The sequence below is a fragment of the Citrus clementina genome, unplaced genomic scaffold (genome assembly GCF_000493195.1).
Source record: "Citrus clementina cultivar Clemenules unplaced genomic scaffold, Citrus_clementina_v1.0 scaffold_3, whole genome shotgun sequence".
NCBI classification, from domain to species: domain Eukaryota; kingdom Viridiplantae; phylum Streptophyta; class Magnoliopsida; order Sapindales; family Rutaceae; genus Citrus; species Citrus x clementina.
The window spans coordinates 28,997,764-29,007,253 of record NW_006262339.1 but is presented as its reverse complement, the minus strand read 5'-3'; positions in this window follow the sequence as shown (position 1 = coordinate 29,007,253).

The following is a 9,490-nucleotide window of genomic DNA, read 5'->3' as shown; positions in this document are numbered from 1 at the left end:
ATTATTTATTCAATTAGCAAGATCTCTTGAGGATTTCGCCACAAAAAATGGACTACACCCAAATAATCAAATTCAATAACCAAAATAATTTTGTAAAAGTTATTTTTCCAACTTTTATATGGGATATAAATTCCTAATTTTTTTTTTCAAAATTGAATGTGCCAATTGGTGGGGACAGATGGCAGATACATGTGCTGCCAGTCTGGATATGTTTAATAAAAAATCCTCATTTTCATGCAAGCTTAAATGAAGAATTAGACAAGTCCATAATTGAGTGCCCAAGGATTTTATTGCTTTGACATGTGTGATGTTCCGTTCTTCAGGACCCGTTAAATTTCGAGGCCCACGTCCGTCAAATGTAATTTTATCATCTTTTTTGTCTGGGCCCATTCAATTTTGACTCTTTAACATTTTTTAATTAATTTAGAAATTATATTTTCTTTATGTTATAGCCTATAATTATGACATAGACCATAAACACGTTGAATGTTAGGATTGCATGAAAAAATTATTATCCTCAAGAAGAAGAAAAAATGCATTTAATACATGTATAATTGTTGGAACTAGATGTATTCAAATAAAGAGTAAGAATAATATAAAATTGAAATATAAAGTTTGTATGTAATTGATGTGTCAGATGATGTGTCACCATTTTTATAAGGTTATGTGATAAGTAATTATTGAATCTTATCTCTTTCATCTAAATAGTGAATTTTTATTTGGGTAATGAACTTTTAAGTTGCTTAATGGTCACAAAAGTTAGTTTTTAGAATACACAAATTTAAATCAAATTTATCCGAATTATGATATGAATCAGATCAGACTCAAACTTATTATACCACTTAAAGAGATTTAGTTAGTTGAATGACCAATCGATAGTTCTCCGAAATAAAAATATGAAATAGTTGATTTGTCCCTTCATATATAAGGATTGATCAAGCATAATTAACGATATATACAGAAAATTAAATAATAAATACATGTTATAATATGATCTGTAATGGACTTTTAAGTTACTCAAAAGTTGAAACTTAGTTGCATGCGAGCTCAAGAATAATAGGAAAAACGGAATACAAGGCAGACATCCTTCTTTCCTCCTCCTTCTTTAAGGGTGCAATGTATCCATCCATAATCAATTTCTTTTAGATATTAATTGATACCTTATTCTAATAAAATTAATCACTATTCATACTTATGCTTTCTAATTCATATTTATTTAATCTTTTCGAAACTCAAAAGCGTCCTTTTTAACTTCACATTGTCACATGCGTCAAGTTCCATTTTGTAAATTATTCTCAGAGGAACATAATCATTAACTTAGATCACTGCCATTAATTAATCAAACTTATAAGTATATAATTTAATAAAAAGAGAGTATGTGCAAATACATGGAATCAACAACTATAAAGGCAATAATTGTCATAAAGGATAAAATGGGTTGCCTTCAGAACAAATTAATACAGTTGGCTTTGGCTTCTGTTTGTCGGGTGACCCACCAAATTGCAGTTTCATGAATTAAAAATTTCAAAGTTTAAAGCATAATTCATAATAATTAGTGGGAAAAAGATGCCAAAGTTGTCAGATGGGAAGAGAAGTTTGGTTGATTTAGAACAATTCCAATAGATTCATAGAATTAGAACCTGATAACCCAACTTGCTTATAGTTATTTCTGTCATTAAGTTGCAGTCTTCAAACCACAATGCCTAATAATTTTTATGATAAAGAGTGGGTAAATTAAGAGAATTTAATGATTATAGGCAATTGGACAAGACTATATACGAATTATTATTATTTTTTTAAAATAGATAAATTTACCAAGTGTTTTAATTTAGAGTTCTTGTCTCATATGAATGCCCACATTTTTTTTATACGGGCATACTGTTAAATCGTGTGCTTTAATATACTTACTAGCGGTATGTTATTAAACCATACTCTTATATAGTGCAATGAAAACTAATTTTACTAAATCATACGGTTTAGTAGCGTGTCCGTACTAAAATAAAAATAAGGATGCTTATACTTGAGAATGATTATTCTAATTTAAGTTGTAAAAAACAAAGATGCGTTGCTTGATATTCTTCACATAAAAATAGAGAATGCCAATTCATTTCAGGTATCCAATGTTATCTTATAAATTTTACTATCCGTTGATTCTATGAATACGTTGTTTTAGTATGATCGGTATTGGTGATAAATTTGGGTTATTAGTAACATAAATATCACCAAGAGGAGGTTAGCTTATACTGGGTACACTAGAGATTAAGGTAGCATGCGGATTCCACCACATCAAAAGGTAGAAAATGTTAGAAAAAACGTCCAAAATGGCCAACATGTGAGGGACAATTATCACCAAAAGGAATATTGCTATTTTGCTTAAAGTAAGGAATCAATAACAAGATAACTTGCTGAAGAAAATGGGGTAGCAAGCTGCCACGCTTGCAGGAGCCAAAACGGCTCACCTAAAAGTTGGGACCATTTGGCCTTATTTGACATGTTAGCAATCGCAGGGCCCCTTCTGTACATCAGTTGTACCATCCTACCAGATTCCAAAACATGTAAATGTGGACAAATTGTGTGAATAATGAGCCAACTTATTCTCCAAAGTATGGTCCAAGGGCCAAATTAGCTACGTGTATAAAAGGATGAGAATGTCCTTACTAAGGCAAAAAAGAGCGCCAATGGAATTATGCAAGGTGGCATGGTGATAGGAATGCTGTAGACGGACTCTATATATAACACTCAGATTTTCTCTTTCCAATTAAGCAATACTCACACTGAAAAGACCTAGGCTCATCTTCAACCTTAAGCCAACGCCATTATTAAGGGTTTGTAAGCCCTTTAACACCCAAAACAAACCCAAAACTAACTTGAATGTCGGAGTGTGGTCGGCTCTTGTCTCCACCTTGAACTTCTTTTCTCTATTTTTGCAGGATAAACAAAGCTCCTCAAATTATTGCCTAGAAACATCACTTCTTTTGTCCTTTCTAAAACTTCACGGAAAGTCCAAACAGGCAACACACCTCAATTATGCTAGGCACCACAACCTCTTAATTTATAAATTTATTGTGTTTAGCTGGATTTGTCATTCACCCCAAAATCTAGTTAAAACATAAACTTTTTGGTTTCTTTAATTGGTAAAGCCCTCTTATTCTCGGAGAGTAATACTCCTCCCAAAAAGCTCCGACCATAGCACTTGAAGCCAATAAAAACCCTATAATCGGGCAAAGATAGGCGAAGTCCAAGGTCAAACGGGTCTATATGAAGGGCTATACCATCTTTATCTATGTTTTCTAGGGTTTCATTTTTGTTGGGTACCCTAAGATGAATGGAAGGAAGGATATCATATTTAACCATAATATTCTCAAGGTCTCACCGGGTAGCTTTCGTACCCCCTTAAGAAGGAGATTTGGTCGACTTTCAAATAGAAGAGGATGGAGATTTGGACACACGAAAAGGTGTTTGTGATTTAGCGTTTGCCTTAGGCTGGTTGGCTGGAGGTTTACTTTTGGATTTAACCTTAAGAGTAATTGGGACCATATGGGAAGCTCTGGGACTGCTCTTGCTCAATCGACTTAATAAAATGACTCAGTTTTGCAACTTTCACCCTTTTGCTCAGTAGGGGAAGACTCTTTACTCTCACTAATATCAATATGAAAAGCAAATTCATAAGAGAGGTTGTCTTCACTCCCATCCTTTGTTATATTACACCCTGTATAACCTCTACTATATTTTTACCCATTAAACTATCAATCGAAAAGAAAAGAGACCCACTACACCATAACCAAATCAAACAAGTATTAAAAAACACCGTAAAACTCACAAAACAAGGCCGAATAGCATAAAGTTGTGAACTTTTTCAAGATCTGAAATGGGAATACAAAGGCAACCATACATATGCATACTTGAGGAAAAGATGTGCAGAAAGAGTACCTAAAGCTCCTGAAGGAACAAACATGAGTGCCATTGATAAGATCTAAAAAGCGATTAGAAACAATCGCCGTGGAAAGGGAAAAATAATGTTACAATTGCGAATGAAACTGAATGCATGAAAAGAGAGGAACAAGAAGGCGGGAGGAAATGAATATACCTGGTAAACGCCAAAAATGAAAGTAAAGAGAGCTGCGACAAAGCTTGAAAGGAAAAGATTTTTTAGGGATTATAGAGAAAAGAGAAAGTAAAAGGAAGAAGAAAAGGTAGAACATTCAAGGGAATTGTGCCATCAGATGGGTGAAGCTAGGCGTTGCTATCTGTCCCAAAGAGAAAGAAAGAGGGAAATAGCTGTTTATTTGACGGTTGGGAAACCTGGGCTTTTTCAAGTTCAAAATAAAAAGGAAAGGGAGAAAAAGAACATCTGAGCGGTTAGCCCCTTTTACTCCTCTTGGAGGTTGGTCCCAATGAAGGCACTTGGACGAAGGGGATAAGAGAAACACCATGGGGAAGACAAAATTGATAATTCAAAGGAAAAAAAAGAAGAAAAGAAACACACGTGCCAGATAATAGCCCATGCGCACTCCACTCCTTAAAGCCCTTTACTCAAAAAAAAAAAAAATGTAGTTATTGTTTATGATGCAAATAAATAGGAAGGAGATTTAAGGTTTAAGCTTCAAGAAAATTCGTTCCAGACACTGAAACCTAGACGTTGACTTAAAATAGGGCAAGTGAGGCACCTTCTTTAATTATCCATCAATGAAGAAAAATCAGGTATTGCCATGTGTCATCCACAGCTCCTTTGAGAGTTTCCTATGCCACAATGCTTTCACCATAAAGAAATTATTAGGATCTTGTTTGGAAAGAAAAGGGAAGGTTAATAATAGAATGATGCATGTCAATGATGCTTAGATATAGAAGATTTGACAAAAGGAATTTAGCTTACACTGGGTATATTAGAAGTTAATATAGAAAATGACCACCTCATTTACGGCAAAAATGTTAAAAGATTATTCAAACCAACAGGCACACGAAGAGTTGTTAGAACCCCAAGAAATATATTTTTCTTAGCTGAAAGTAAAAAGTCAATGAGAGGGCAACTGCTAACAAATAGGGAGTGATAAACTGCTATGCACGCCAAAGCTAAAACAACTCCCAAAAAAGTAATCACTGCCACTCTCTACCGACATAGAGGATGCTTACGGGCATTTAAGTGTTATGGCAGGAGGTGTTTGGTGAGAATATTTCTTTAGAGGAATATTAGTTAAAGAAACCAGCAGGCTCCTCTGTCGCTTATTTTTCCACATGGGCTACCCATGGTACCTTGGTGGAGGTGGACCCTATTTTAGAGAAAGGCTATAAACATGGATGGTTTATGGCAGATGGAGATTAGGGATGAGAGATTTTAGTTGATAGTGAGCATTTGATAGCGAGGAACTACTTATCATACGGTTAATGAAGGAATCGAATTCTTCGCTGTACAAGTCCTTATCTGTCAACCACCATTAAAACAAGGAGAACAGGTCAGGTCAGAAAATACAAAGCTTATGAATATAAATAACAGAAGGGTGAGCAATGAGGAAAAAAAAAGTAAAAAAAAAAAAAACGAGTGACACCATCTACTCATACTTGGTTCATCAGAAGAAGTTGATAAGGAACTTTGACCAATCAGCCTTACCCTCTCTAATAGATCAACACTCAATACATCACTCTCCCTCAGTAGGGCCAAAAACCTCGTCTCGTAGCAGCTCACCTTCCTACTCACCTCCTAGATAGGGCATTTTCCCTTGATCCATGTAATATCTATGAGATCATGAACCTGACTGAGAAAGAGAAACCACATATACATAGATACGTAAAAAAATAGAGGAAAAAAAGACATACTGTCTTCATTAAATGAGTTCATCACTATCAAATGCTCACTATCAACTAAAATCTCTCATCTTTAATCTCTATCGACCATAAACCATTCATGCTTATAGCCTTTCTCTAGAATGGGGTCCACCTCCACCAAGGTACCATGGGTAGCCCATGTGGAAAAATAAGCGACAGAGGAGCTTGCTGGTTTCTTTAACTAATATTCCTCTAAAGAAATATCTTGAGTAAACACCTCCTGCCATAACACTTAAAGGCCCGTAAGCATCCTCTATGCCGGTAGAGAAAGCTGTCTAAGGGTAGTCTGGAGGTAGCTAAGCATCCTCCTGAGGAATAACTGGAGGGGTAGGCGAAGACCAAAGTCAAAGAGATCGATATGCAAGGCTATACTAGTTGTGCTTGGACGTTCTGAGGTTTTGTCTTTCCGGGGTACCCTAAGTTCTACCTCAGAAGGGATGTTATACTTGACTCGAATAAGAACTAGGTCACTCAGGGTAGCCCGCCTACCTCTTAAAGAGTGAGGTTTATATGTCTTTGGGGTGATAGGGGAAGGTGATTTGGGCCTTTGGGGGAAGTGGTCGTCTTGGCTCTACCATTCCTTCTAAACTCACGAACATGAAGAGTATTTCCGGATCTATTTCCCCAAGTACTATGTGTGTCACTATGAATCCTAGGGTTCTTATAACTAGAGTCGACATTATGAGAGGTGTCCATGCCATGGCTGCCACCCTCTGAGCCAGCCAGGAAGGGTTTACGTCTCTCACTAATATCTATACGGGTAACTGACCCGGGTGAAGAAACACCATTGCTGGAACCACCTGGTATGTTATGCCCTTGTCCTATTGGTTGCCTCCCACACAATCGTTCTCCAGAATAAAGGATTCTTACAAGAATTAAAGGACAAAGCCACCTAAACAAATATCAAGCTCACAAAAAGGAAAGCAATAGATTGAAGAATCATAAGAACTGCCTCACTAGAAAGTAAACATCATCCCCAATTCCTAATAGCAACAAACTAATGGTTGTCCCAAGAGTACTGGAAGGCAATGGTGCTAAAAACATTGACATCCTTGCTCCTAGATGTCAAATAGGCAACATTGCCATTCATGCCGCATCTCTTTCAGAATTCCCCCCATATTAATCGCATACGAGGCTTTTTACGATACCTCTCATTCCACAACACAAACAAAGAAATCAATGTAGAGTATGAATGTTTAAACATGTGAGTGGAAGCACCTCGAGAGCACAATATATCCTCCTAAAATATCCCTGAAAGGGTAGTCAAAGCCCTATGAAAACCGACTCTACCTGAATCATGATCATATTCTCTAAAGAGTTAGACTCATCTTCCCTTTCCCCAGGGGCGGATCCAGAATTTAATATTACCTCGGGCTAAATTTTAAAATTTATATTTTGAAGCGAACATAAAAATTTATAAGTAGAAATAAGTATATTAAATAAGGAGGAATACCAAGAACTTTATCTCTCTAAATATGCACTATAAACAAAAATAATTATAAAAAAAGAGTAGAAAACAAAAGACAACTCAAATATGAAATTATTTTTTAATTATAGAATTTGACATTGCAACCTATAATAACTTGTAATTATATAAGGATTAAAAAATCAATTAAGAATTTTAAATTAAAATAGATCAATACATGTAATTACAATCAATTAAAAATTGAAAGTAAAACTTTTATGCTTGAAGTGAAGTATTAAATTACCCGACTTAATAAATTAAATAATTAAAATTTATTCATCCTTTCAAATTGTAAAAGTATTTTTAATCAAAAGTTTCAATAATAAACTAAACTAAACTCAATTCAGCAAAAAAATATTTGTGTGCAGTTGTTTCTTTGTCAGATGCTCTATCTCTCTTTAAAGAATTAGAAGTTGATGATTCTTCTATTAAAAGCTCTTAAAATACTCAAATTTTATTTTCTAACTTGTCCTCTTAGTTAATATAACTAATAAATAAAATCTAAAAATTCACATTAAAATTTTATGAAAATATTGATAATTGTTACTATATGTTATTTCTGTAAGTACTTTTAAGTCTAGTGATGATGTTATATTACATCGACATATATATTTTTTAATTAGAAGCTTTTTAAAATAAATTAAAGCAGTAATAAAATTTTAACACCCTAATGTTTTCAATCTATTCAATAAATATATAATTTAATCATTTTATAAAATAAGTCACTAATTTCAATTGAAAATAATATAATTGACTTAGGGACACATTTATAAATAAAATAAAAACTCTATTATTATATAAAATTAATGAAAACATATGGGTAATTAAGTTAGGGATATATTTAAATATAAAATGAAAACTCTATTGTTATACTAAATTGATGAAAATGTAAGGGTAATTGAGTTAGGAACATATATGAAAATAAAATGAAAACTCTATTATTTTATTAAATTATTAAAAAAATAAGGGGTGTAAATGATTTTTTCTAAACTAGACCGGGCTACAGCCCGGTCTAGCCAACGTGCAGGTCCGCCACTGCCTTTCCCTCTCATATGACCGCATTATTCTACACTAGGAGCCAACTTCAAAAATTCCCTACCCATCTCCAACTCTTAACTCGGTCAAACCACTACAAAGATTGGGCATGTTCCTACTAAATCTAGGCAGTTTAAGTGTTTGGAATTTCTCCCCAACAAGAGGAGAACACCTTCTAGGGCCCTCCATACAACTGGGAACGCTTTTCTTACCCATTCTCCTAGAGCAGGTTGTAGGTAAAACTAGAAAACCCCTAATAAGTCCTATTGAACTTGCAAGGCAAGAGTATCAGCAGTGTGAGGGTTATCATGGGAAATTGAGAATCAAGAGGTAGAACCACCCATATCTTTACTGCTCAAGCTAAAGGGTTTAGGAAATTCCGCACTCGATTCACTTGTTTCCTCATCTCCCAAAAATCCCCCAAGAAATAAAATGCCGTAAAAGAAATAAAAGTAAGCCAACCACAACCGCACCAACCATGCACAACGTCACCACTATACACCAAACAACCTACCCAAGTCATAGTTTCCTTACACCGTACAACCAACATCGCACACTAAAACCAACATTGTATACCAAAATCAATAAGCAATCCAAATCACCAACAAAGGACAATAATAAAATGAAAATAAGCTTAAAAAGGGAAAGAAATAGATGAGATACAAAATAAAAATGGCACAGACGACATTCTAGGGTTAGTAAATTTGGGGAACTCGTAGCTACCAACAATCTTGAGAAAGTTATAGAGAAGAGAAAACCAAATCTGAAGCTGAGATAGAAGATTGAACTACATAAGAGATGAAGAGAAAGAGAATTAGGGAGGATAGATGGCTACAAAGAAAGAAAGAGAGAAGAAATCGTATGCAAATTCGTGAAACAAAAAATAGGAAAGAAACTCTAAAATGGGTAGTTAGGGCATGTGGTTAGGAGTGAGGATATATTGAATCTTATAGAGGCGTGCATAAAATATGAGGTTAGGGGAAGTCAATGTTGTCCACCAATGATAAGTGGAAAAAATTTTAAGCAAGTCCCTCGATTCAGGAAAAAAAAGGAAGACACAGAAGAAAACTAGGGAGATCTTGTTTGAGCATTGAGAAGGGACCCCAGGATGGTCATATTGAGACCCTCCTTAAGTAGAAGATCTCTTCACGTGTCACAACTTATCAAGGA